Source organism: Neolamprologus multifasciatus, unplaced genomic scaffold (assembly GCF_963576455.1).
Source record: "Neolamprologus multifasciatus unplaced genomic scaffold, fNeoMul1.2 chr13_unloc_3, whole genome shotgun sequence".
Classification (NCBI taxonomy): Eukaryota; Metazoa; Chordata; class Actinopteri; order Cichliformes; family Cichlidae; genus Neolamprologus; species Neolamprologus multifasciatus.
In genome coordinates this window covers 155064-182173 of record NW_028181976.1, presented here as the reverse complement: position 1 = coordinate 182173, position 27110 = coordinate 155064, and the positions used below count along the sequence as shown (strand labels likewise).

Here is a 27110-nt window from a genome sequence, read left to right as displayed (position 1 = left end):
GGGCAGGCAAGGACATTTAAACAGTAAGGCTGATGACCTACCATTTCTTCGTGTGACTGCTTCTGGTCTAAAAGGGACTCCAATACCAAAATCGATGAATTTGACACATAGAAATGCTGGATGATCAGGCGATGTGTCAAACACAATGTTGTCTGGCTTAATGTCTAGATGGTAGACACCCTTGGATTGCATTTCAGCAGCTGCATGTACCAGCTGTCTCATTATGACCAGACAGACAAATGAAAAATACGTTCAAATAATCAGATTTACATTATCCATTAAAGTTTGCCATATATGTTATCTTGCCACTCGCTGACCTTAACCTCCCTCTCGTGCACAAAGGTTCTTCTGTTTGCCAGGTAGGCTTCCAAGTCTATGTTTTTTTGGCCTTTCAAAGACCATAATGAGTTCGTCTTCCAAGTCATACCAGTCGTTTTAAGCGGGCGTCACATTGCTCACATTGTCAGTGTTCAAACATTAGGCTGTTTGAGGTACACGTTGGGGGAAAACAACAGAAAAAGACAAACATTTCTTACCACTGGTAGGTAGCTGACTAAAAACTGAGCAACATGCTTAATCACCACCTGCATTACAGAGAAAATGTGTTTTAGAAAAAGAGAACAGGAGGAACTAGAAGAATTGTAAAGTGCACACATAAGAAGACATACTGGGAAATTGTCTTCTCTGCGTTTTCCAAAGAAGACAGTCCCAAAGCCTCCTTCACCCAGCTTATCCTGCTCTTCGTATTCTTCTTCAAAGTCCTCAACAGAGAGACAAAACAAATTGAATTTAACAGGTAAAGGAGACTTTACTCACCTAGATATTTACGCACACCCACAGCACGTGGTGTGGTAAAGGTCGGCCAAGATTTTGACCACATGTCAGAAACTGGATCAAAATTGGACTAAACTCACTTGAACTCTGACTTTGTCTGCACTTAGAACTATCACAAGACATTAAAACAAAACATCGGGCATTGATGACATCACAGGAATCTAACATTCTAATCTATGCAAACTGTCGCCATGGCTACATAATATCAAATTAAATCATAGCAAAGGAGTAAAAAGCAGGATCAGTCTTAGGGTGTATGTTACATGTTTGCCAGTTTGGATGAGTGAGTGCAATACTTCATCGGCCTGTGTTGTAGCAACCTGTTGAACCTGCTGAGAAACTTTTCTTTGTCCACTCTGCCCCAAACTTCACATGCTCCACGAAAGTCGAGGCCTAGAGACCTCTGCATAGTTATTAGCATTAGGTTATCAGTATCATCTGATATATATGACATTTACAGTACAGTACTCACACATGACATAGGAGGAATAAATATGAACTTTTTGACATAAATTTGATCATATGAAATTGGATATTTTTAAAAATATGAAACTTTTTCCTTCCGTCATACTTCAGAAATATAATATATTAAGTTTTGAACATTTTAAAACATTTAAGTTTGCTCGTTGTATTTATAAGATCCTACATGGACGTGCTCCACAATCATTGGTCAGTCATGTTAAAATCCATTATCAGTGGAAAACAAACCTGATCCTCTACTAGAGGCGATTGTGCAATACCTTTTAGACATAACACTCAGAAAACAGTTATTATTAGTTAAGGTCAGTGAGATCTGGAGTGATACGTGACACATGACGGAATAAGACACGCAGACTTAGCATGACGAACCGACGAGGAACACGTACACTGTAAATACATACAGAGGGAAAAGAGGACTAGAGATGAGACATGGACATAACTAAGCACAAACAGAACATGATGGCTGGGGGGAAAACACACGTGACAGAAGGAATGGGTCATAAGGGCAAAACATGTAAACGAGAGGAGGAGACGGGAGAAAAAGACATTACTGAAATACATGAAGGGCCAGGGCTGGGGCAGCCAACCAGTCACAGACAAACAGCCACATTTTTTACTGTGTCACCGCAAAGAGCCACATCATACACCTGGGCACACATGAACATCACCCATCCCTTCCTCTGTCCTGCGTTCAGTTTGGGGTATCAAACTCAGGACCCTAACCCCATCAGGCCGGGGTCTTTGTGTGGAGTCTGCATGTTCTCTCCAGCTTCCTCCCACAGTCTAAAGACATGCAGTCAGTGGGGGTCTTCTCGCCCCGTTCACATTCACACAGAGATGCATTGAAGATCACCTTGTGGTTAGTGCCTTCTATTCGATGTACAGACTGAATAATAACACCTTCTAATTAGTTCTGTCTCCTATTGGTGCTCTTCTACGAGTAATCAGTGCTTGATGGCTTACTAAGCTTAACTTTTTTCACAACATTGATAACAAACACACTCAAAACAACAACAACATATATTATCTAAAAAAAACTTGATTGGACCACATTTTGATGTTCATCCTACATGTTTATTGAGATTGTCTAATGTCTGCGACGGTATCTTCTCCCACGTCTGCGGACACCCGAGGCCTTGTGGGCTCTCCTGCGTCTGTGAACGGGGCGAGAAGCACGTTTGCGTCTATACCTGTGTCGTGGCATCGTCCAAAACGACAGTACCTGCTCCACGTCACGGGTTCTATTTATGGACTCACCTGGCAACTTTAGTGATGTCACTGCTGATGTTGTCACTGTTGGTGTGACCTCATGACTCATTCATCCCATCTGAACTGTGGTGTAATTATGAGGTCACAGGGGGATGTGAATTTATTCACAAATTTGAAAGAGAGTTTGGGTCATAACTCAAATACACAATGATGCAGTCAAATCATTGGAATTAAATATCTGTAAATTACACGATTTAGAGGGGTCTGACATCACATCCAGTCTCTCTGTTGTGATGTCAAATAACAATGCCAGACTCGCTTCTCTGTTGTGATGTCAAATATCAATGCCAGACTCGCTTCTCTGTTGTGATGTCAAATATCAATGCCAGACACGCTTCTCTGTTGTTGTCACGGTGAGTGAGATGAGCCGTGTGGAAAATAAAGGAGGATCCAAACGCAGGCACTTGTAAAGGTGTGATGGTCGTTCATTAAACACAATAAAAATGGACAAAAGGCGAACCGAACAAAGACTAAACTATACTGGGAACAAACTGAGTACAGAACACGAACCTGAACATGAACGAGAGTGAGCAGAAACAGATTGACAGCAGGGAAACACACAGGTGAAGCAGGGTGGATACACAGACGGACCAGCAACTACAAACACAGAAGACACGACTTAAATACACTCAGAGAATCACAGGGAGATTACACACAGGTGGGAGACACAGCTGGGAGTCATTAACCAGACGAGAGGTAAAACTGAACACACTCACATGAGACGCAGACCTTCACAATAAAACAGGAACAAGAAACCATCACACTAAGACGCAGACTCGACATTGAGAGACAGACAGAAAATGACACATGGAACTAGACATATACTAAGCAGACACAACCGAAGAACAAATCCTAAACACAAACAGAAACATGAAACTCTAATAATAAACATCATAATCATCATCATTAACACAACAAGAGAACAAGAAAACAATCCCTGATGCAAAATTAAACCAAAACATAATAAACTCAAAATACTGGGTGGAAACTGACCCAGAACCGTGACAGTACCCCCCCCTCCAAGGGCTGGCTCCCGACAGCCCTAAACAGAAAACAGAACAACAAAACCGAGAACCAGACCAGGGCGGGCGGAGGGGGTCCAGGAAGGAGGGTCTGAAACAAAAAACAAGGAGCACAAGAGTCCAGATTAAACCAAAAACCAAACAAAAGCCAAAACAGATCAGGGGGCCAACCGTGCACACGGCAACGGGCAAAAAGGCGGTGTGGCAACCGCAGGACCAGACGAGGCATGACCAGACGAGGCAGGACCAGACGTGGATGAAGGCACGGAGGCAGGACCAGGCGTGGATGAAGGCACGGAGGCAGGACCAGGCGTGGATGAAGGCAGGGAGGCAGGACCAGGCGTGGATGAAGGCACGGAGGCTGGACCAGGCGTGGATGAAGGCACGGAGGCTGGACCAGGCGTGGATGAAGGCACGGATGCTGGACCAGGCGGCAGCGGGACGGCTGCGGGACCAGGCGGCAGCGGGACGGCTGCGGGACCAGGCGGCAGCGGGACGGCTGCGGGACCAGGCGGCAGCGGGACGGCTGCGGAACCTGACGGCAGCGATGCTGCAGGCGGTGATGTAGAAGTCGCGGGGGATGAGTCAGCAGATGACGGCTGAACAGACTTCCCCGGACCGTCAGCAGATGTGAGGATGTGCTGGCTGGGTCCTCCAGGACCCTCAGCTAACGAGGCGTGGTGCTTGGTGGGCTCCTCGGACCCTCCAGCAGACGTGGCATGAGGCTGGATGGGCTCCTCGGACCCTCCAGCTGACAAAACTTGAGGCTGGCTGGGTTCTCCCGAACCCCCAGCAGACGAAACCTGAGGCTGGCTGGGTTCTCCCGAACCCCCAGCAGACAAAACCTGAGGCTGGCTGGGTTCTCCCGAACCCCCAGCAGACGAAACCTGAGGCTGGACGGGCAACTCGGGCCCTCCAGCTGACGTGGCGTGAGGCTGGACGGGCTCCTCCGGCCCTCCAGCTGAGATAGATGGCTGAATGGGTCCCTCTGGTCCTCCAGCAGAGGACAGGGGCAGAGGGGTGAACTCACTGGAGCTCTCAGCAGGGGATGACGGCTGAGACTGCTCAGTAAAGTCCTCTAGTGAAGCTGCTGGTGCTGGCATCTTGACCTCTAGGGGTCCAGACTTGGCTGGTGACTGACACCCAGCCTCTGGGGATGCCCTAGAGGGAGCAACTGTCTCTGAGATGGCCAGCTTAAGTGAACCAGCTAAAGTTTGTATGAAGTGTGTTCCCTGCTTTTAATGAGGCTGTGAGGATGATGACTGAGTGAATGAGTGGGTAGGCTGCTGCTAGTGGCGACTGAGCTACAAGTAGCAGAGACGATTGTAGTGGAGGCATAATAGATGGTGAAGTGGCTGACTGAACTGCGGGCAGCGCGCCTGCTGACTGAACTGAGGGCAGCGCGCCTGCTGACTGAACTGAGGGCAGCGCGCCTGCTGACTGAACTGAGGGCAGCGCGCCTGCTGACTGAACTGAGGGCAGCGCGCCTGCTGACTGAACTGAGGGCAGCGTGCCTGCTGACTGAACTGAGGGCAGCGCGCCTGCTGACTGAACTGCGGGCAGCGCGCCTGCTGACTGAACTGCGGGCAGCGCGCCTGCTGACTGAACTGCGGGCAGCGCGCCTGCTGACTGAACTGAGGGCAGCGCGCCTGCTGACTGAACTGCGGGCAGCGTTACAGGCCTGGCATTTGACTGGGATGGAAGTGAGGATGGGACAATGGAGCGGACACGGTCATAAACATGGAACGAGGGTTCAGAACAGGCAGTCTTAGAGGCTATGGCCATGGGTGAGAAATCATTGTTATCCTCAGTAGAAATACAAAAAATTGCCCCAGAAACAACAGTCACAGAAGCAACAGAGTCAACAAAAATGTCCCTTTCACTCACCACAGCCGGCTGCTCTGACATTCTGAACTCCGGCTGTGGGGTGCCACGCCGGCGGCGCGAATGTCGCTTCCTCCGTGGAGACGGCTCCGACGGGCCGGGTAACTCCTCATCCGGGAGTACGGATGGCACGTCCTCCGTTGAAGCGAGTGGGCGAGCAGTAGCGGTGGGGGGGGGGGGGGGGGTGTGGAGGTGTAGTTGGTGGAGAATGAAGTTTTTTACGAGCGGGTGCAGTGAGTCCAACAGCCAGGGATAATCGGAAATAAGCTGTTGTAGCCTGATTTCTAGAACGTAGAGAAACGCTTCTCCCTCATGCTCGAGCCACAGGTTGATTAGTTTCGACACTGAGTCCGTTATGAGCTTTCGAAGCTCCGTGGGTGGGGTGAATGCCGCTGGATCCATATCTGGCTTGTCCGTACTGTCACGGCGAGTGAGATGAGCCGTGTGGAAAATAAAGAAGGATCCAAACGCAGGCACTTGTAAAGGTGTGATGGTGGTTTATTAAACACAAAATAAAAATTGACAAAAGGCGAACCGAACAAAGACTAAACTATACTGTGAACAAACTGAGTACAGAACACGAACATGAACATGAACGAGAGCGAGCAGAAACAGATTGACAACAGGGAAACACACAGATGAAGCAGGGTGGATACACACACTGACCAGCAACTACAAACACAGAAGACACGACTTAAATACACTCAGAGAATCACGGGGAGATTACACACAGGTGGGAGACACAGCTGGGAGTCATTAACCAGACGAGAGGTAAAACTAAACAAACTGACATGAGACGCAGAACTTCAAAATAAAACAGGAACAAGAAACCATCACACTAAGACGCAGACTCGACATTGAGAGACAGACAGAAAATGAAACATGGAACTAGACATATACTAAGCAGACACAACGGAAGAACAAATCCTAAACACAAACAGAAACATGAAACTCTAATAATAAACATCATAATCATCATCATTAACACAACAAGAGAACAAGAAAACAATCCCTGATGCAAAATTAAACCAAAACATAATAAACTCAAAATACTGGGTGGAAACTGACACAGAACCGTGACAGTTGTGATGTCAAATATCAATCCCAAATTCGCTTCTCTGTTGTGATGTCAAATATCAATGCCACACTCAATTCTCTGTTGTGATGTCAAATATCAATGCCACACTCAATTCTCTGTTGTGATGTCAAATATCAATGCCACACTTACTTCTCTGTTGTGATGTGAAATATCAATGCCAGACTCGCTTCTCTGTTGTGATGTCAAATATCAATGCCAGATTCGCTTCTCTGTTGTCATGTCAAATATCAATGCCAGACTCGCTTCTCTGTTGTGATGTCAAATATCAATGCCAGACTCGCTTCTCTGTTGTGATGTCAAATGTCAATGCCAGACTCGCTTCTCTGTTGTGATGTCAAATGTCAATGCCAGACTCGCTTCTCTGTTGTGATGTCAAATGTCAATGCCAGACTCGCTTCTCTGTTGTGATGTCAAATATCAATGCGAAACTCGCTTCTCTGCTGTGATGTAAAATGTCAATGCCAGACTCGCTTCTCTGTTGTGATGTCAAATATCAATGCCAGATTTGACCTCTCTGTTGTGATGTCAAAAATCAATGCCAGACTCGCTTCTCTGTTGTGATGTCAAATATCAATGGGAAACTCGCTTCTCTGTGGTGATGTCAAATATCAATGCCAGACTCGCTTCTCTGCTGTGATGTAAAATGTCAATGCCAGACTCGCTTCTCTGTTGTGATGTCAAATATCAATGCGAAACTCGCTTCTCTGCTGTGATGTCAAATATCAATGCCAGACTCGCTTCTCTGTTGTGATGTCAAATATCAATGCCAGATTTGACCTCTCTTTTGTGATGTCAAAAATCAATGCCAGATTCATCTCTCTGTTGTGATGTCAAATATCAATGCCAGACTCGCTTCTCTGTTGTGATGTCAAATATCAATGCCAAATTCATCTCTCTGTTGTGATGTCAAATATCAATGCCAGATTCGCTTCTTTGTTGTGATGTCAAATATAAGTGCCAGACTCGCTTCTCTGTTGTGATGTCAAATATCAATGTCAGATTCGCTTCTCTGTTGTGATGTCAAATTTCAATGGGAAACTCGCTTCTCTGTGGTGATGTCAAATATCAATGCCAGACTCGCTTCTCTGCTGTGATGTAAAATGTCAATGCCAGACTCGCTTCTCTGTTGTGATGTCAAATATCAATGCGAAACTCGCTTCTCTGCTGTGATGTCAAATATCAATGCCAGACTCGCTTCTCTGTTGTGATGTCAAATATCAATGCCAGATTTGACCTCTCTTTTGTGATGTCAAAAATCAATGCCAGATTCATCTCTCTGTTGTGATGTCAAATATCAATGCCAGACACGCTTCTCTGTTGTGATGTCAAATATCAATGCCAAATTCATCTCTCTGTTGTGATGTCAAATATCAATGCCAAATTCATCTCTCTGTTGTGATGTCAAATATCAATGCCAGACTCGCTTCTCTGTTGTGATGTCAAATGTCAATGCCAGATTCATCTCTCTGTTGTGATGTCAAATATCAATGCCAGACTCGCTTCTCTGTTGTGATGTCAAATATCAATGTCAGATTCGCTTCTCTGTTGTGATGTCAAATATCAATGCCAGACACACTTCTCTGTTGTGATGTCAAATGTCAATGCAATATTCAACTCTCTGTTGTGATGTCAAATATAAATGCCAGAGTAGCTTTTTTGTTGTGATGTCAAATGTCAATGCCAAATTCGCTTCTCTGTTGTGATGTCAAATGTCAATGCTAGACTCGCTTCTCTGTTGTGATGTCAAATATTAATGCGAAACTCCCTTCTCTGTTGTGATGTCAAATATCAATGCCAGAATCGCTTCTCTGTTTTGATGTCAAATGTCAATGCCAGACTCGCTTCTCTTTTTTGTGATGTCAAATGTCAATGCCAGATTCGTCTCTCTGTTGTGAGGTCAAATATCAATGCCAAACTCGCTTCTCTGTTGTGATTTCAAATGTCAATGCCAGATTCATCTCTCTGTTGTGATGTCAAATATCAGTGCCAGACTCGCTTCTCTGTTGTGATGTCAAATGTCAATGCCAAATTCGCTTCTCTGTTGTGATGTCAAATGTCAATGCCAGAATCGCTTCTCTTTTTGTGATGTCAAGATATCAATGCCAGATTCGCTTCTCTGTTGTGATGTCAAATATCAATGCCAGATCACGCTTCTCTGTTGTGATGTCAAATGTCAATGCCAGATTCGCTTCTCTGTTGTGATGTCAAATGTCAATGCCAGACTTCGCTTCTCTGTTGTGATGTCAAATATCAATGCCAGACTCGCTTCTCTGTTGTGATGTCAAATATCAATGACAGAACTCGCTTCTCTGCTGTGATGTCAAATGTCAATGCCAGACTCGCTTCTCTGTTTGTGATGTCAAATATCAATGCCAGATTTGACCTCTCTGCTGTGATGTCAAAAATCAATGCCAGACTCGCTTCTCTGTTGTGATGTCAAATATCAATGGGAAACTCGCTTCTCTGTGGTGATGTCAAATATCAATTCCAGACTCGCTTCTCTAATGTGATGTAAAATGTCAATGCCAGACTCGCTTCTCTGTTGTGATGTCAAATATCAATGCGAAACTCGCTTCTCTGCTGTGATGTCAAATATCAATGCCAGACTCGCTTCTCTGTTGTGATGTCAAATATCAATGCCAGATTCATCTCTCTGTTGTGATGTCAAATATCAATGCCAGACTCGCTTCTCTGTTGTGATGTCAAATATCAATGCCAGATTCGCTTCTCTTGTTGTGATGTCAAATATAAGTGCCAGACTCGCTTCTCTGTTGTGATGTCAAATATCAATGTCAGATTCGCTTCTCTGTTGTGATGTCAAATATCAATGCCAGACTCGCTTCTCTGTTGTGATGTCAAATGTCAATGCAATATTCAACTCTCTGTTGTGATGTCAAATATCAATGCTAGACTCGCTTCTTTGTTGTGATGTCAAATATAAGTGCCAGACTCGCTTCTCTGTTGTGATGTCAAATATTCAATGTCAGAATTCGCTTCTCTGTTGTCGATGTCAAATATCAATGCCAGACATCGCTTCTCTGTTGTGATGTCAAATGTCAATGCCAGAATTCGCTTCTCTGTTGTGATGTCAAATGTCAATGCCAGACTCGCTTCTCTTTTTGTGATGTCAAATATCAATGTCAGACTTCGCTTCTCTGTTGTCATGTCAAATATCAATGCCAGATCACGCTTCTCTGTTGTGATGTCAAATTTCAATGCCAGAATTCGCTTCTCTGTTGTGATGTCAAATGTCAATGCTAGACTCGCTTCTCTGTTATGATGTCAGATATCAATGCCAGATTCGCTTCTCTTTTTTGTGATGTCAAATGTCAATGCCAGATTCGCTTCTCTGTTGTGATGTCAAATGTCAATGCCAGATTCGCTTTTCTGTTGTGATGTCAAATATCAATGCCAGACTCGCTTCTCTGTTGTGATGTCAAATATCAATGACAGAATCGCTTCTCTGTTGTGATGTCAAATATCAATGACAGAATCGCTTCTCTGTTTTGATGTCAAATGTCAATGCCAGACTCGCTTCTCTTTTTTGTGATGTCAAATGTCAATGCCAGATTCGTCTCTCTGTTGTGATGTCAAATATCAATGCCAAACTCGCTTCTCTGTTGTGATGTCAAATATCTATGCCAGACTCGCTTCTCTGCTGTGATGTCAAATGTCAATGCCAGATTCATCTCTCTGCTGTGCAGAGATTGGCAGTAACAAGTACAAGTACAAGGGCAGTACAAGTAACGCGTTACTGTAATTGGATTACTTTTTTCATGTAACGAGTAAAGTAAGGGATTACTATTACAAAAACGGTAATTAGATTACCGTTACTTTCCCGTAGGAACGCTGCGTTACTACGTTACTAAAACCGTGATCTTTTGCGAGAATGTCTCATGACAATGACGTAAGTGAGTGTGACGGCTGTGGTAGCGCGTGTGTAAATCAACAATAGAAAACATGGAGCGAGAGATAGAGTACGATCGCACAGCATTTAATACTTGGAAATACCGACATTACTTTGAATTTGACTCTTTAAAAAGCGACAAAAACATAAGCGTACGTTGTACACTCTGCATCGGAAGTAAACCTCTTTCTACGTCGAAAAATTCCACTTCCAACCTGAGCAAGCACATAGCACGCTGCCACAAGAATGTTAAATTGACAGAAAACCCCCAGGATCCCCTCACTGAAGTGACCGCTGTGGCTACCACATCTACTTCCACCAGGCAAACCTCAGATGGACCCACTCCTGCTAAACAGGTTAAACTAGACGTAAGAACGACAGGACTTATTAGTGCCGCTGAACTGAAGAAGCTCGTCGCTGCCTATATCGTCGAGGACATGTTGCCGATTTCCACTGTAGACTCTGAATCATTCCGACGCATCGTAGAAAAAATACCAACTAAAAGTGGTGTCAAGCTGCTCCAGAGAAAGTCATTTGTAGGACAGCTTGAGAGAGAATATGACAAAATGAACTAACTTGAAGGCTACACTCGAAGAGGCAGAGTTTGTTTCCACCACTGCCGACATCTGGACGGTAAATAATAAAAGTTTTATGGGTGTAACAGTTCACTGGATTAATTCCACATTACAACGCAACAAGGCCGCCCTAGCATGCAAGAGAATTAGAGGCAGCCATACCTATGATGTAATTGGAGCAGAGATTGAAGAAATCCATTCATCATATGGACTACAAGGCAAAGTTATTGCCACTGTAACGGATAATGCATCCAATTTTGCCAAAGCATTCAGAGTATATCAGCCCTGTCATTTGGAGTCTGAATCTGAAAATGAAGAGGGTGATGACGAGGAACCGACCTTTACTGATGTCATAGAAGCTCTTTCAACTGCATCTGGTGATGCACAGTTTAGCCTCCCTCCACACTACAGATGTGCATCGCACACAATTAACTTGATTTCAACAAGCGATGTTGACAAACATCTAAATTCCTGTGCAGACACCAAGGCTGTATATAGGAGTAGCATTGCAAAATGTTCTGCTCTTTGGACTAAAGCAAGTCGATCAACATTAGCCTCTGAACAGGTGGAGGAAGTCAGCCGGAGGAAACTAATGGTACCAACATCCACAAGATGGAATTTCCTGTATGAGGCCATTTCTAGAATCATCACAATTCCCTTGAATGAACTTAATCCCCTGTGTGTAAAACTGGGAATCAAGTGCCTTAATGAAAGGGAGTACCAGTTCTTGAAAGAGTACTGTACTGTGATGAAGCCCCTGACAGTGGCTCTGGACATTTTACAAGGGGATGAGTGCACCTATGGGGCTTTACTGCCAACACTCACAAGCCTGATGTCAAAGACGCTTGCCCTGAAAGATGACCTCTCTAGAATGACAGCCAGCCTTCCAGATGTCATTGTAAAGGTAAGATTATTATTAATTGCTTTGGGTGGATTTGTTAAATTTATTATACCATTCACAGTGGGTGGATGTTATACTTTGTTTTAAGCAGCGTGTACAATTATTAAAATGATAGAATAAAAGACCAAGTATTCACCCCTTGTTAAATATCAGGGACATTGATCATCATTAATCATGAATATTAATCATAATATCAACAAAAGCCTCAACCAAAATTAAATCTCAGACAGTATTGATAATAGAAAATATAGATGGTTTAGAGCTGTAAAGCCCACAAAATAATGACAATAGGTAATTATATAGTAAAATAATTTTATTCTTAGATGCATCATATTGTATGTTACAGGCCATCAAGACTCGTTTTGATGCTGTTCTGGATAGCCAAGAAGGACTTCTCGCAGCGGCCACTTGTCCCAAGTTTAAACTTCGTTGGCTGAGAGATGAGCATAGGAGAGAGTATGTGAAGGAGCTCCTGATAACAGAGTGTCGTAAAGCTGCTCCTGCAACTGAGAACACTAATGTGTCCCAAATGCCAGCCAGCCCAGGCAAAATGGACTTTTTTTAATTTCAGAATCAGCCCACAGAAAGCTTCTCAGCAGAAAAAGAAGTAACGGACTTTTTAAGGTCAGGCTATGAGCTTGAGATTCTGAATCAGTTCCCAAATCTCAAAAAGATGTACATGAAATACAACAGTCCAACTCCATCCAGTGCACCAGTGGAACGGCTGTTCAGTTTAGGTGGATTGGTGCTTTCCCCAAAAAGGAACAGAATGTCTGATAGAAGGTTTGAGAAGCTTCTGCTGATGCGATATAACCACTGTTTCAGTCCAAAAGAAAATAATAAAACCAAGGTATTTTTCAGGGTTGCCACAAAATGAGACTGGATTAAGAGCCTAAATGTAGCATGCAATAGCAATTTCTGTTTTTGTAATCTCAATATTATGCCTCTCTGCACTTTACCAACTGTTAAAAGATGTTATTGTTAATTTTATTTATTTTATTTATTTATTTTTTGCTGTATTTATATGAAAGGATGTGTGTGTGTACACACAAAAATAATTTATGTTACATGCTGGAGTATGCAGAAATACAGTTTAAGTCTTTATTTTCTTAAAATATGGTGTAATGTGCAGAAATATGTTCAAATGTTAAACAAATTTATTAAAGTCAAAGACTGTTCAATTTAATAAATTTTTTGTTTGATGCACTGTTTATAAAGTTAAGATTAAAAGTAATAAACAATTTTTTAAAAAGACACTTTTCCATTTGATTCACTTTTATATGATGGATTATGCAGAAAAAATAGAATTGGCCCAAAAGGTCTATTGCTTTATCACGCATCCAGGTAGTGTATCATGTTTTTTTTAAAAGTAACTAAGTAACTAAGTAACTAAGTAATTAATTACTTTTGAAAATGGGTAATCTGTAAGGTAATGGGATTACTTTTTTGAGAAGTAAGACAAGTATGTCTGCCTGACATTGAGCTCCTCTCTGTGTCTTTGAGGCCGTTTTATCTGCCGAGGGAATTCCCACAGATCAACGTCACCGTCGTTTACGTCCATCCTAAAGCGAATCCTAAGAATGCAACTGACACCATCTCTAACGTCATCCACTCACTACAATCTCTCTCTCCTGAGGCTCCTAATATTGTTCTTGTTGACTTTAATCGCTGCGACTTGAAGAAAACACTGAGCAGTTTTTATCAGTATGTGAACTGTCCCACACGCTTCAATAAGACTCTGGATCTATGTTACGGTTCCATAAAAGGTGCGTATACATCTGTGGCTGGCCCCGCCCTCGGATCCTTGGATCACATCACGGTGCATCTTCTGCCAGTTTACAAGACTGTGCTGAGAAGAGAGAAGGTGAGGAAACACCGCATAAAGGTTTGGAGTGATGATGCCTCTTTAGCCCTGCAGGGCTGCTTTGACTGTACAGACTGGTCAGTGTTTATAGAATCATGTAGAGACATTAATGAACTCACTGATGTTGTCTGCAGCTATATCTCCTTTTGCAGAGACATGATTATCCCTTCAAAGGTTGTGCATTTTTTCCCTAATAACAAACCATGGTCTTCCAAAGCTCTTATGAGGCTGATTCATGAAAGGAAAAAAGCTTTTACTGAAGGGAATATCTTGAAAGTCAGAGAAATTAGGAAGGAGATCAGATCAGAAATTAAAAAAGCCAAAATAAAATACAAGGATAAGGTAGAGGCGGAGATGGGTAGCAATAACTTAAGGGTGGCCTGGGCAGGCATGAAACACATGACTGGTCACTGTTACAGTGACTGTAATAAGATGAGTCTCCCTGGTTGTAGTTCAGACTCTCAGTTAGCCAATGAGCTGAATAGATTTTATTTGAGATTTAATGATAATTATAATTCAAGGAATACACTTGATTTCTTAATAGAGAGCACCAGAGCCGCCCCCCCCCCCCACCCCCCCAGCTTTGTTCTTTGATGAAAGAAGGGTGGGAAATCTTTTTAAAATGAGTAAGAGTAACAAAGTCCAGGTCCTGATAATATTTGTGGCCAGTTGCCTAGAACATGTGCTGAGCAATTATGCAGTGTTTTTTATTACATCTTTCTTTTATCTCTTCAGCAACAGAAGGTTCCAGAGTAAAAAATCAATTATTTCTCCAGTCGCTAAGACCACAAAACCTACATCATTAAATGATTTTAGGCCTGTCGCTCTAACATCTTTAGTGGTGAAGTACTTTGAAAAACTTGTGAGGAAGGAGATCCTGCAGCAAGTAGAGAAGCTTATAGACTCACTACAATTTGCATACAGGCCTCGTAGAGGTGTTGATGATGCAGTGGTCACTCTGTTGAATTTCCTCTATCGCCATCTTGATGGCGCCAAAGCTCATGCTCAGCTCTTATTTATTGATTTTTCTTCAGCTTTTAATACTATCCAGCCACATCTTTTAGTTGATAAACTTCTTAACCAGTTTAAACTTGATTTTAATCTTGTTGGTTGGATTTTAGACTTTTTAACTGACAGATCTCAGTGTGTGAGAGTAAACGGTTGTTTTTCCAAACAGCTGAACTCTTCTACTGGCTCACCCAAGGGCGTAGATTTGGCATGGATGGAAGGGACATGTCCCCACCAATAATTTGATCTCTTCGAGTAAAGAAAAACAAACCCGATAGAAAGAAAAAAAACATCTGTCGACGTCTCATTCACTCAGCGGTGCAGAAAGAGTTAAATTACGTTCTCTACTGGAGTCCTACGTCATGTGACAAATATGGCCAATGTGATTGGCTGAGCCTTTCAGGGAGCTCTGTTTAGTTTTAGCAGCAGCAAACCTGCTGCGAGGAGGAGAGGAAGACGGCAGCAAAGAGGAAGAACCTGGATATAAGAAAGTGTTTTTCAAAGAAACCTGTAAGTCACTTAAAGCCAAGTTCACTCATAAAATGTGTCACAATAACGTTACAGGCTATGCTAGGCTTTGGCCCACATCCGTCTAAAATTGTAACCATGAATAACGTGTTTTGGAAACTAACTGCACAACAGGCAGCACTATTAGTTCTCTCAGTCTCAGAGCAGCATTTCTAATTTTGATTGAAACTGTCAGAGAAAACAGAGCCTCGAGCAAGCCAGGATATTAGTTTACAGAGGCTGTTAAAATTATATGTCTATCGTTAAAATGTTGGTGACACAATAATTTCATCCTGATGGCACTGACATATTCATAGGGTTAATTTTTGAGACAAAATATCACGAGGTAGTCATGATTTTTGCAAATATTCCAACCAACACAAAGCTCAGAGAGTAATGGTGACACAAGATCACAGGTGAAACTGGATGATGACTTGTTGGTTCATGACTGTATTTGAAGCACATGTGTGACTGCATGTATGTGAATGTCTCACTGTTATTGATCAGGTGACAGAGGCAGCTCTGCCATGTTGTAGCTCAGAGGTGAAGAGGCGAGGTCACAGGTGACTGACTGATGATTTGGTGCTGTAGATTAACTAGTATTTATTATCATGACAGTTGTTAGGCTGCTGATGTAAATTGTTTCATTAGTGTATATTTGACAAAGAATCTGAATTGACATGTCTCACTTTTTATATGGCACGAATCAATGTGTTATTTTATCAGGTGGCAATATGTCCTAGTGCATTCAGAGGGGAGGAGCCAGGGCCAAAGGTGAGACACATCAAGCACATAATAATAATTTTAATCTGAGGATAAAACGCATGTACTGAGGCTGAAAGAAGCTTCAGTGCTCTCAGAAGACTAAAAACATGGGTAAGGTTAACAATGACTCAAATGAGATGAAACAATGCTGCTGTATGTCCACCAGGAGAGACTGGACAGTATAGATGTAAAACAAACATGCCAGCAGTTTATCTCAGTTAACGAGAGGAGCAGGCATGTGTTTGGCTCCTTCACATAGTGGACATTGAGTTGTTGTGTGGGACCCCAGTAGTCCATGTCTGTAGCTGTAACAGTAGTTCATGTTTAGAGTAAAACATCCCAGCTCACTGATTTGATCGGGGCAACAGTGTGGCTAAAATGTTGCATAATGTTGCTGAGAGATCTTTTACTTTGTGGTCATCTTAGATGAGTAGTTTTATGGACAAAAACCACCAGGTCATTCAGTGTTCCCTTAGTGCTAATGTGTCAGAGATGTTGGTGTACTATAACTGAAGTAATGTTGTTAAGTCCTTAAAGTCATATTCTTTTATTGTCATGACTGTATTTGAAGCTATGTTTGTATGATACCTGATTTATATGGATTATGGTTGAACTAAACTCTAAAATACTTAGTCAGTCATTTGTTTAATAGTAATTTAACATATTTAACATATATAATTCAAATGTAAAACTATGAATTGTAATTTTAAATGGTTTAAAAGCATGAAGAATAGCATATGTAGGCAAGTATATTTCTCCTTTTTTTAAATCAAGAAGCAAAGACAAAAAGGAAAAAGCAAGAAACAGGGCAGGGTTTGGTGGTTGAATCATCCGTCCCCACCAATGCCAAAACCAAATCTACGCCCTTGGGCTCACCACAAGGTTGTTGTCTCTCTCCTCTACTGTATATTTTGTACACTAATGACTGTCGCAGTACACAGGCCAACAGGCATTTCATTAAATATGCAGATGACACAGTCATTGTAAGCCTCCTTCATGGTGAAGAGGATTCCCATGGGCCTGTTGTGGATGAGTTTGTTTTCATGGTGTGATCAGTCCTTCTTAATGATTAACACCTTGAAAACCAAGGACATGGTTATTGACCTCAGGAAGACATCCCCCCATCCTGCACTAACAGTGGTAAATGGTGCAGCCATTGAACTGGTGGACAGTTCTAAGTATTTGGGGGTTGTTCTTGATAAGACTCTGTCCTTTGAGTCACATGTTGCTGCTACAGTGAAAAAGGTTCAACAAAGACTGCACTTTTTAAGGAGGTTGAAAGGTTTTAATGTTTCATCTAAAATGATGACTCTTTTTTATAAACGTTTTATTGAATCTGTTTTAACTTTCTGTATCATTGCTTGGTACGGTAATATGTCCCTGAATAATAAGACCAGACTTAACAACCTGGTTAAATTGGCTGGCAAGATTTCAGGGAGGTCTCAGGTCCAGCTTGTGGACTTTTATAACAGGCAGGTGCTGAGGAAGGCAACCTCTGTCCTATTGTGTTCAGATCATCCTCTCTTTAATGATTTTCAACTGCTTCCATCAGGTCATCATTATAAAAATATATATAATATATAAAGTGCCTGCAGTGAAGACAAAGAGACATAGATTGTCTTTTGTACCTACTTCTATTATCATAGTTAATAACACTAAACCATAAGTGTTGTTGCCATTGCACATTGCACTTTTTTGATGAAAAATCTAGGTTGTTTTCTCAGGCTTATATTATATTATATTATTTTGGTGAGTGTATGTGATGTGTTGGTTGTCCGTTTGTTCGTTTGTACGGACATACTGCAAATCAATTTCCCGTTAGGGACAATAAAAGTTACCATTGACCATTGGCCTGACTTGACATCATACTGTATGCCTATATGACATCATACTGTATGCCATATATGACATCTGTCACGGCCCAGCGGCACGAGGTAAATCGGATGGACACAAGTGCAAGATCCAAACCGGAAGCGAGACAGTAAGTGAACAAAAAGGTTCATTTCTTCCCCCACAAATTAAACACACAAGCCAAATTTAAATGAAGCCACTACACTAGTGGGTGCACTGTCAAAACTAAGGCAACTAAATTAAAACTAGACAGCTCTAGAATACAGCGGGACAGCTGTGGCAGTGGGGAGGTGGAAGCTGGCTGGGAAAAATACTGTGAAGAGACCAGGGCATTGGTTTCAGGTGAAGGGGACAGGTGGGGGGCAAGGCCCAGATGAGGTGGAGGTGCGGGGAGGCAGGCAGGTGAGTTTCAGGCTAGTTGGCAATGCTGTACCAGCAGCTGGTGGCCCAGGTCCAGAAAAGCGGGGATGACTGAGGCGAGAACCCCACTCCAGGAGCCGACTCTGAAGACAGGAAAAAGCAGGTAAGTTTTCACACAGGATCTGGACTGAGCAATAAAACATCACTGACTAACCTGATACTCAAGCCATGACTGATTGAGTGCACAGATCTTATATGCTGCTGGAATAATTGCCCACAGGTGCTCAGCCAGGGAGGAGCAACCGATCTCTGATCCCAAAGGAAGAGGACCGCTGCTGGAAACCTACAGGTACGCACCCAGACCATGACAACATCAAGCTGGATACCATACATGAAATGAAGCTGTATGCAGACATGACATCAAGCTGTCTCGATCCAGGACTTCAAGCTGAGGGCATACATGAGATCAAGCTGTATGACACAAATGACATCAATCTGTAAGACTTATAAGACATGAAGCTTGTCAGGGTTATATTGTTGATTGTCATTTATGCTTAGAAATATCTACTCATATATGCTTAGAGTTTTATAATCAATGTCATGTTGGTAGAGGGTTGATCCTTAGGAGTCTGCAGAGACTTTGTGTGCATTCCAGAGTGTTCTGGCATTCACACCCACATCCTGGGAGCATGGGAGAGGTCGTACCTGCTCTTATTGTTTTGTGGTAGGATGAACGTATCTATATCTGTTTTACTCTAAGTGCCTTTTGTTTAGATGAACTGCTGGACTTCCAGACCAGCAGGTTTAGGGAAGTTTTTATGGGGTCAAACTCTGACCCCACACACACACACACACACACACACACACATACTTACACAACGCACAGGCAAGGTACTCTTTGTTTGTATGTATATGTAGCCGCTAAACTGGTGGACCTAAATCTTAACCACCACGTCCGTATATATATGCAAGCGGAAAAGGGAGTGAGTGGGTCAGCGCTCGGAGAACAGAAGCTAAGCCAGCTTTAAACACACCATTTATTTTTAGGGTAAAACACAGTCAGAACCCCCAAATACAGGCTAAAATCCCCGCTACACAATAAAAATAATGTTCACAACCCGCTAAAAGCCCTGCCGGCAGGAATAACTATACACTAAAAACCAAAACTAAATAAATGTTTTTTTTTGTATGATAAAAACTTCCCCCCCAGAGTCCTATATTCCCTCTTGTCCAGCCACACACATGCCGGCAAATGTTCCTTAGCTGGAGAAGAGACAGGAGAGGAACTCCTCTTCCGGGATGGTAAAACTCGCCAGCAGCAGACCAGGGAGGAGGCTCCTATCTCCGCCTGACTGTACGCGGCCGCGCAGTCCAGCCACTCTCCGCACCTGCACACGGCCTCCCTCGCAGCCCCGCCCTGAAACAACAGACACGGGCCAGCAACGTTGTCGGCGCAGCCGCTGTTATCCTCCCCCGGCAAAGCTACGCCTAGCGCCCAACAGTGGGAAAGCGATACTCACAAATGCAGGCAGAGGCGTCCCCCTGCCCTACTGTGGATTTCACGCGTCGCCTCCCACTGTTGCTATTTTGTCCATCTGGACTGGATTGCCGGGTTATGCTGGCCGATCGTCGGATATCTCGTGACGTCCCACAGGCAGGCCGGTCTTTCTTTACAGGTGCTGGGCTGCACACGTTTTGTTTCCTGCTTCTCGTGTGTCTCTCCTCTGCCGTCTTTGTGCTCACTATCCCCCTTAAGTCCGTTTGGCGGCAGATAGGCCACCTCGGGGAACGCCCCCACAAAACAGGTGCCTACAATTGTCCGCTTAATACACAGTGGAATAAAAATACTATACAACACCAAACACACACTATAAATATGGGGATAAAATCATGCAATAAGAATATCAATTGAAAAAAAACATGCAATATCACTATTACAATAAAAACATGCAAATAAAATCGACACTATGTACCAACACACAGTAATCCCAAAACAAAATATAAAAACACAATTTTCCACTGTGTGACATCCCCCCCACACTTTACCTGTGACAGTCCCTGTCACACTAGTCAAGCGACCTGTAACGGGCGGGTGGCTGACCAAAATTAGGCCTCGTTGAGCGGCGCACCTCTGACAACTCTCCTGGCCGCTGGGCTGGAGCGCTAGGCGCAACACCATAAAATGGAGGCTCAACTAGCATCTCTCCTTCACGGCTGACTCCCTGCCCCTCTGAGTGGTAGTCTGCTGCAGGGGTAATGCACAACTTTAGTGCATTCCGATGGAGGACCTTCCCCCCCCCCCCCCCCCCCCCTTCTCCGGCTGCACCCTATACACTGCACCTGTATTGCCAACCTCTTCCACTACCACATACGGCTCTGAGCTCCAACCTGGGTGCAACTTGCCTTGTCCCTGCCTATTCCTGTCCCTTATCCAAACTCTCTCGCCTGGCACCAATGGCAGGGCCCGCACACTTCGGTCATAAGCCCTCTTGTTTTGGGTGGCTGCTGCCTTCACCTTCTTCCTAGCCATCTCATAGGCAAAAGATAATTTCTGGTGATGGTCCTTAACCCACCCTCCCAGGTCGTGGCATGGGGATTCCCGCTCAACACCTAGGTTTAAATCCACCGGCTGTCTCAAATGCCGCCCAAACATCAGGTACGACGGCGCATACCCTGTGGCACTATGGACAGTATTATTGTATGCTTGTAAGAGCTCTGGGAGATATTCTGGCCACCTCTGTTGTCTCTCTGACTCTAGGGACCGAAGCATGTGCAGCAATGTCTGGTTCATCCTCTCAACCCCACCATTTCCAGCCGGATGGTATGGGGTGGTCTTGCTTTTCGTAATGCCATAGCACTTACACAGCTGGTACATCAGGGCAGACTCAAAACTTCCACCTCTATCTGAGTGTAGCCTGGTCGGGCAACCGAAGGTCTGAATCACGTGAGCCCAAAGAGCATGCACAGCAGTCTGAGCAGTCTGGTCTTTAGTAGGAACTGCCCAGGCGTACCGTGTGAAAAGATCAGTCATCACCAGAATATTCTGGTACCTGTCTGTGGGCCTCCCCAATGTAAGAAAGTCCAGGGCCACAACCTCAAGGGGATACGACACAGTAATGGGATGCAAAGGGGCTCTAGGCCTATTTCTATCTCGCAGGCTACACGCAGCGCACCCTAGCTGGAATTCACGCACCTCCTCTTCCATGCTGGGCCAATAAAAGAAGTGACGTATCCTGGACAGTGTCTTTTCCACTCCCGCATGCGCCGCTGCCTCATGATACTTCTCCCACACCTCCTTGTGTCTCTCTGCAGAACATAGGATCTGAAGGTAAATTTCGTTAGTGTTAGGGTCCCTTACCTCTCTGCACAGCGTACCCTCACAAACCTGCAGCTTTCTCCATTGCTGTAATAACTTCTGTACAGGGCTAGGCAGGGCTCTCCTCGTTGGTGCATCAGGGGGAATTCCCTCTTCCACATACTCCCTCAGGATGCGCAGATCCATGTCCTTTTCCTGCGCCTCCTTCCAGTCATTCATCTGCGGCACCAGCCCCTGTGGATCCAGACGTGGAGCACTCGTGGTGTTTATGTAGGCTGTTTGACAGTCTGTGGGAAACCTAGAGAGAGCATCAGCATTAGCATTCTCTTTTCCAGCCCTGTACTTAACCTCGAAGTCAAAGGATGCCAGCTGTGCCACCCAGCGTTGCTCTGTTGCCCCAAGTCTAGCATTCTGTAAGTGGGCCACGGGATTGTTGTCGGTATACACAACAAACTTGGCACCTGTCAAGTAATCCTTGAACTTCTCAGTGATGGCCCATTTTAGAGCTAAAAGTTCCAGTTTGAAGGAACTATAGTTTTTGTCATTTCGCTCGGTGGGGTGTAGGCTCCTGCTGGCATATGCAATCACCCGTTCCTTGCCATCTTGCACCTGAGCTAACACAGCACCTAAGCCTTGATTACTGGCATCAGTATAAAGTGCAAAGGGCTCCAGGAAATCTGCATAAGCCAGAATAGGGGGCTCGGTAAGAGCACGTTTCAAACTGTTGAAGGCTTCCTGACATTCAGCAGACCACTGGACCTGCATGCTTGACCTGCTAGAAATTCCCACGAGCAGAGCATTTAAAGGTCGAGCCAACCTAGCAAACCCTGGGACGAATCGCCTGTAATAACCTGCCAGGCCAAGGAAGGCTCTGACCTGACGGGTGGTAGAGGGAACAGGCCAGTTCTGGACAGCTTGGATTTTCTCAGGGTCTGGTCTTACCCCTTGTTGGTCGACAAGATGCCCCAGGAACTTCACCTGACGGTGAAACAGCTTACATTTGTCCAGCCTCAGCTTCAGCCCATGTTGCCACAGCTTCTGCAGGACATTCTCCAACTGCTGTAGATGAGTAGAGAAGTCAGGTGAGTAGATTATTATATCATCCAGATATACCAAAACAGATTCAGAAAGGTGACTACTTAGACACCGCTACATCAGGCGCTGGAAGGTGGCAGGGGCATTACAGAGTCCAAAAGGCATGCGATCAAACTCAAACAAACCCAGAGGAGTGGTAAATGCAGTTTTCTCCCGATCCTTAGGATCCATTTCCACTTGCCAGTATCCACTGGCAAGATCTAGTGTGGAAAACCACTCAGCTCTGGTCAGACATGTTAAAGTCTCTTCAATTCGGGGGAGTGGGAACGCATCTTTATGAGTTACTGTGTTTAATTTCCTGTAGTCTATACAAAATCGCCAACTGCCATCCTTTTTCCTCACCAACACAATGGGGGCTGCCCAGGGACTGCTACTCTCCCGAATGACACCTTTTTTCAGCATATCTGCTAGAAGTATCTTAATCTCTTTGTACATCAGTGGTGGTAAAGGGCGATATTTTGTTTAATGGGTGGTGCATCACCTGTGTGGATCTGGTGTTGGACCAAATCAGTTCTTCCGTAATCCTCCTCATTCACAGCAAACACCTTTCGCCACCTCTGCAGCAGGGTCTGGAGCTCGGCCTTCTGCTGGGGGGTCAAGTCTATGCTGTTAATCAGTTGACTCACCTCCTCTTCAGGGATCGCAGGCTCTTCGGGCCCAGCTGCTTCAACTACGCCCACCTCGATCACACCATCAGATCCCATTGTCAGGCTAAGGTCACTGTCCAACTCCACATCCGACTCCTCCACCTGATACAACTGGCCCATTTTCTGGTAGCGTCCTATAGTCACTTCGTATGGATTAGGGTTACAGACCCGGATAGGGAGCCTCCCTCCTTTGACTACTGACAGGGTTCGGGCCACCCCCCAGGGTCCAGCATCAGGCAATGCCTCCACTAGTGCCAAGCGTTCTGTCCCACCCTTGCCTTTACACGTCCGGCCCCAGACCATCACTTCACAGTTTGGGGGCACCTTGATTCCCCTGCGGCTAGCAGGTTGAACATAGCCTAGGAAGCCATCAGTCTTGGTGGTGACAGTCTGTTGGCAGACGGCAAATGCCTCTTTCCATGCTCTGCGGGACTTCAGCTTTTGAGGGTGAAAAGCAGACTTGCCTTTGGCAAAAACATCATTCCAGCATGCACTAATAACATTCATACCAATAATTAAAGGGTGCGTGGAACAGTCATTTCTCACAACCACAACCTCTTTTCCTGGTATCTCCACCCCTTCTACCTCAAAATCCATAACCGCATAGCCTGAGTATGGTATCTCAAGTCCATTGGCTGCCTTTAAGGTGAACAACAGGGGTGTGTCAGTTTTATTCACTTCAGGGAAATGGAGATCCATTACCTGCTGCTGCACCAGTGTAACCTGAGAGTCTGTGTCTAATAATGCCGTCATTTTAACTCCTCCCATACACACCTCAATAAGTGGACATTCTCCCACAAAAGCTGTACTGGCCCCCTGATTGTTTGAAATGTCCCTTGTCCCCACCGCCTGGGCCTCAGCAGTGGGGTTTATTAGTTTAAAGGTGGTTGCTGGTCTAGTGTGCTCGGACAGAATCTAGCAATATGCCCAGGTTGTTTACAACGATGGCAAATAGGTTCTCCCTCTCGGGTCCAGTTATTAGCATACCCAGAACGCTTTGGCTTAAACCTTGATTTATTAAAGCTGAGCCGGCTGGGCTTTGCTGTGGCAAGAGCGGTTTAATTTCATTAACAACATCTTTGACAAGATCTCGCATCTGACCCTTGACATCCTCCATAATTTCTTTTTTAAATGTCTCTTTCCAGTCTGGTTCATAAGGTGGCTTAGCACACCTGGACTCACCCACTGCCAAGCACGTAGTTTGTAATCCCTGGTGTCCCAGCTGTTCCTCCTCTAGGAGCAACGCCTCCCGATGGACTGTTGCGAAATCCTCTTCTGGATGGTGACGCACATAGGCTCGCAGGGTTTGTGACAAGGGGCCCTCCCGCAGGCCCAGCAGCATCTGCTCCTGTAAACACTTTTCAGTAGGTGCTTGATCTGGATTGAGCTGTTGTAGCCTGCAGTGCAACTCCCTCAACCTTAAGGTAAAAGACTTTACCGACTCATTTGGTTTTTGTATACAGCTAAAAAACTGCGACCTCAGAACCGCTAGGGCGGTATTGTCACCATATAGAGAATCTAGATATGCGAATAATTTCCTAATCTGGTCTCTATCTTTTTCTTCTAACACGCTTACTTGACGCTTTGACTCACCGCTTAAAGCCCCAATTAAAATTTCTACTTTCCGGGCCTCAGCTATTTCTTGAGCATTCAATAAACCTTGTATTTGTTCTTTCCAGTCTCCATATGAAACATCTGCTTCAGGACCCTTGTATTTTGGTACCCAAGGGGCACCCGGATACACTGGCATCATCATCTCTGTATCTGCACTCCAGGCGCTGAACACTGCTCCCCAAACTTGTATCCTGTCGACAACACCAAAATTATGTAGCCGCTAAACTGGTGGACCTAAATCTTAACCACCACGTCCGTATATATGCAAGCGGAAAAGGGAGTGAGTGGGTCAGCGCTCGGAGAACAGAAGCTAAGCCAGCTTTAAACACACCATTTATCTTTAGGGGAAAACACAGTCAGAACCCCCAAATACAGGCTAAAATCCCCGCTACACAATAAAAATAATGTTCACAACCCGCTAAAAGCCCTGCCGGCAGGAATAACTATACACTAAAAACCTAAACTAAATAAATGGTTTTTTTTGTATGATAAAAACTTCCCCCCCAGAGTCCTATATTCCCTCTTGTCCAGCCACACACGCCGGCAAATGTTCCTTAGCTGGAGAAGAGACAGGAGAGGAACTCCTCTTCCGGGATGGTAAAACTCGCCAGCAGCAGACCAGGGAGGAGGCTCCTATCTCCGCCTGACTGTACGCGGCCGCGCAGTCCAGCCACTCTCCGCACCTGCACACAGCCTCCCTCGCAGCCCCGCCCTGAAACAACAGACACGGGCCAGCAACGTTGTCGGCGCAGCCGCTGTTATCCTCCCCCGGCAAAGCTACGCCTAGCGCCCAACAGTGGGAAAGCGATACTCACAAATGCAGGCAGAGGCGTCCCCCTGCCCTACTGTGGATTTCACGCGTCGCCTCCCACTGTTGCTATTTTGTCCGTCTGGACTGGATCGCCGGGTTATGCTGGCCGATCGTCGGATATCTCGTGACGTCCCACAGGCAGGCCGGTCTTTCTTTACAGGTGCTGGGCTGCACACGTTTTGTTTCCTGCTTCTCGTGTGTCTCTCCTCTGCCGTCTTTGTGATCACTATCCCCCTTAAGTCCGTTTGGCGGCTGATAGGCCACCTCGGGGAACGCCCCCACCTCACAGGTGCCTACAATTGTCCGCTTAATACACAGTGGAATAAAAATACTATACAACACCAAACACACACTATAAATATGGGGATAAAATCATGCAATAAGAATATCAATTTAAAAAAAACATGCAATATCACTATTACAATAAAAACATGCAAATAAAATCGACACTATGTACCAACACACAGTAATCCCAAAACAAAATATAAAAACACAATTTTCCACTGTGTGACATATACGTCATATGTTAATGAACCTATGTATATTCATGTAACCTCAATAAAAGAGCAGTGTTACGAGGGAGCGGACGAGAGCGACTGGGGTCAAGCAAAGGAACGGCGTTTGTCCAGTTCTCTCCCTTTCACGAGAAACATGAAGAACTTTGCCTACTCGTGTCTTGCTTTGCTGTGTAGTTAAATTGTCTTGAAAGTTCCAGCGAATAGGTTTGAGCTACAAACCTATCAAAGTTGCATGTCATACATGACATCATACTGTATGCCTATATGACATGAAGCTCTTTGCCATGAATGACATCATACTGTATGCCTATATGACATCATACTGTAGCCTGGGAAATGGTTAGCCACACAGGACACAATTACTGGGTTCTTAATGTGCAGTTTTATTGTCAATGCCGACTGAATAAACAAAAAAATGTCCTTTGACCTTTACTTTTGTCAAACAGCGGCCATATGGACTTGTACTGAACATCGACAGCACGAGAAGTAACGTGGCAAAGTAACAGAATAACCGACTAAACAAAGATGCGCCAATACAATACGAGGAATAAAGGAAATGAAATACAAAACACAAAAATACGGCAGTGACCTCTGTGTGCAGAACAAAATACAAAGAGCTAAATCACACAAGGCTCCTTTAAAAAACTGTGGAAGTGTTACATACATTTTTATAAACACTTACATTCCACAGAAATCTCAGCTCACTCGGATACTGGAGCACACAGACGATCTCGCAACTTATCCCTTGCATGGAGAAAATGGCCGCTCCACGCTGCACATACA

The 27110-nt window shown here is 44.6% G+C and overlaps 1 pseudogene; it reads left to right on the top strand.

Moving 5' to 3' along the window:
* The first annotated feature begins 10379 nt into the window (after nucleotides 1-10379).
* LOC146490411 (uncharacterized) lies at nucleotides 10380-13127 on the top strand (annotated as a pseudogene).
* The last annotated feature ends 13983 nt before the right edge of the window (nucleotides 13128-27110 follow it).